The sequence below is a fragment of the Panthera leo genome, chromosome A3 (genome assembly GCF_018350215.1).
Source record: "Panthera leo isolate Ple1 chromosome A3, P.leo_Ple1_pat1.1, whole genome shotgun sequence".
In the NCBI taxonomy this organism is placed as follows: Eukaryota; Metazoa; Chordata; class Mammalia; order Carnivora; family Felidae; genus Panthera; species Panthera leo.
Window position 1 is genome coordinate 121,548,712 of NC_056681.1, and position 3,601 is coordinate 121,552,312.

Sequence of the window (3,601 nt, forward strand, 5' to 3'; positions counted from 1 at the left end):
GTAGCCCATACTGACCTCTGTCACAGCATGCCCCATGTGTATGTGGCCATTGTGATGTACTTGAGAGCAGCAACCCTATCTATTCATCCTTGTAACCCAGTGCCTGGTGCAATGCCCAGGCTTTAGTAGACTTTGGGTGAACAGTTGCCAAAAGACCGAGGATGGAAAGAATGGGGCAGGAAATGCTCAGGGACAGGGAAATGCCAGCCACATTTAGAGAAGGTGGAGTCTTGTTGTTTGTCTGAGATGGAGGGTGTATGACAGGAAGCAGTGGAAAGTCGGAACAGGAGGGAAGGCTGGCTTGGAGTACTACAAGGAGGAAGATTATTTGTCTGCATAGAACCTGATAAAGACTATTTCAGAGCACCTGTATGTAATCCAACATGTATATTGAGTCACAGATGACAGTTACAACAGAAATGAATTGATCAGTATTAACCATATATCAGATGAGGTGGTTTAAATAAAGAAACTGATATTCCTGAAACTTCAGTAAAGTAAGTTATTTTTAAGTAGTAACATTCATTCATTCATTCATTCATTCATTCATTCATTCATTCATAGGTTCTATGATTAATAGTAATAGCCATGGACCAAACTTTGAGGACACGTGGATGAGTAATGTATAATTTGTACCTTGAAGGAGATTACATACATGGATATTTAACTTTGGGTATATAAATATATAAGGTATATGTAAAATAGGAAAATATTTGGGATTCTTTGTGTTCTATTGAGACTACTGTGGGGGAACAGAGGAGAGATTGTCTTTATGTGGATGGGTCAAAGGAAATTCCACAGGGCCAAGATGATTCTTAAGATATTTATGACCAAGTCAGAGATAATTGTCCTCTGTAGAAGTATTCCCGCAGAAGACTGGTATCCCCTGACAAAAGGGTAATGTGGTTAATTAAGTTTAGAAAATGGATCATACTCTGTTCCTATCTTGAATTCACAGTGTGTGTGGATGCATTAAAGCTCCTTCCTGATCAGCAATAAAAACAAACAACAAACAGAATGCCAACTTATTTGGTTTAATCTACCATTTTTCCAAACTTAGTTGGCCACTCCACCTTTCTGTGGCAGAACACCTGTTAATATTTTAATATCTTAACACCTATTAATATCTCACACTTATTAACATCTTCACATTATAGTTTAGGAAATATGACTGATGCCTGGTTTGGATGGGGACTTATCTGAAGGCAAAGTATTGGATATTATTTCCAATACTGTGAATTTCTGCCGCTCTTAGAGTTCTCACAAAGAATTGACATTGGTTACATGTGTGTGAATGCATGTGTTCATAGGCATGGTTTGTGCCTTTTAGTATCCAAAATTCTTTTGGCAAAGGTCAAAACCTATATAGCTTCTGCCTCAAAAGCCATATAACTGTGTGAGAAGCGCTATTGATATCAACTGTTATTATTCTAAAAAATGCAAATGATGTTTATGAGCTTATTTGGAGACTGGAAACATGTGTATGCTTTGGACATTGTCCTTCGTACTTCTGTAGAATAAGAGCTTCTGAGACATTCTGATTAGTTGCAATGCTTTTCTTAGACTTTGGTTTTATATGTGATTTTGGTACCAATGCAGAAATTACTTGTCAAATTACCTGAAGATTTTTTTTCATCTCAGTGGCTGAATATTGTAAAGCTCAGAGCAAAAGGACCCCTATTGTTATAATGAAAAAGTTCAGTTTTAACTGAGCAATAAAAATAAATGTTTCCCAATAAACTTATTCTGAAGATTCTATTGTGTCCAGAAGGTATGAAATGACTTTGGCTTTTTGATCATCAGTATCCTGGAATAGGACATCCCTGTTACACATGTCTGCAAAGTGAAATCTCATATGCCGTATTTCCAGTTTAACCAGAAATATATTCTGATTTATAGACCCACAGGCAATGTTCAACTTCTATTTATTGATTGATTGGCTGAGAGAACTAAAATAAGGCCATGGTCTTCCCAAGTCTTCCCAATACCCAGTCTCCTCCTTTTACTCCAGGAATAGACCATAGCAGAACTTAGCAAAGCACTGTAACCCATGACCAGAAAACCATGACAAGTGGTTGCTTTGTGATCATTTGAGGCATGGCTTCAGGGCTGACACTATTTCCTTTGCATGGATTTGGGTAAAGAGAAGGCTTTCGAGAAGTATGTGTTAAATAAATGAATGAGTGAATGAATGAATGCGTGCCGGGCCACCTTCAGCAATATTCAGGCTTGAGCTTTTTACACTTCAGAGGGCAGACTTGTGGATTTTTGATCAGGACAGCATTCTCCCCTTGACTTACACACTCATAAACCTGACCAGATGACACTCAGCAAGTCCACTGCATAGCTAGACTTGAAAACATTTTTTCTTCCCCTTTCCCGAGTGTGTTCCCTTCCCAACCCTCCAGCCAAGCCCACTCTGTCTGGGGTAGGTGCCAGGAGGGAGGAGTCAGGGAGCATGCCTTGAAAGGCATCTATGGGTAAAGAGAAAAAACACATCTCGTTGCTCACACAGCTCCTTCTGCCTTAGCTGCCTGTGTGAGCTTATGGGAGAGGCTGAAAAGCACATTCTTTAAAATCCTGGCCCTTAAATGGAATGCATCTTGGGCTGCAATGTCAGCTTGGCTCTGCCCTGCCTCCAGGACAGTCCTTTATTGCTGACTTTTTGACACGATAAAACCCAGCCCCTTCTCCTCCACTCTGGGGATGGTTCCTAGAACTGATGAAATTTCAACTGTATTGGATTTTTATCACAATTCAAGGATTTTACAAATTGCATTTCTATCCTTCCTTTTTGGCTTCCTCTCCACCACCCCTGTCTCAAAACCACATCTTATCCAGAACCAGCGGCATTAAATGTCCAAGTAAGCCTTTGCTCCAGACCCTGGGGTCAGCCGAGTCACATCCATTTCTCTCCACCTTTTAAGAAGCCAATATGGGCCTCCACCTCTCTTACCCGCAGCAGGTTGGGTCAGATTGTGGGAGGCCTGAGGATGAGCTCATCAGCTTGTCTCACTGCCCAGCTCACAGCTCCTCTTGCTGAACTGTCACTTGCTGAGTTAAATCTGAATTCCTCAAACATCATTCTTCAGCTATTTCCGTCTTTTGAGATTTTAAAGCACTGCTTCTTCAGATGTATTCCAACTTTGTTTGGAAATGTGGCTTTGCTAACTTCTGACCTTACAACAGGCCCCCTGAGTTTGATTGCCTAACGTTAGTTTAGAACTGACCAGACATTACTTCTTCCCTTTCCTTACAGTTGGAAAGACAAACGGTGACTCCTACAGACAAGGGGCCCTCTAACTGGCTTTGCTCTTCCCTGTCCTGGATTTTCCTAGGCAGACTATGTGGCTAGGAGCAGGGGGATCACAGTGATCAGTTTGGTGGCTTTCTGAAAGAAAGGACTGGGCAAATGTTTCAACAGACAAACACTCATTGGATACCCACTTATGAAAGACACTCAAGGGTGGCCTGGTAAGACCACTGCATAGAAAGCAGAGCCCCAATTTAGACAAAAGCTTCTTTTGTTCATTCATTTGTCTGGGGCTTCTATGTCCCAGTAGAGCAATCTGCGAGTGGTAAGGATGGCTAACTTATCTTT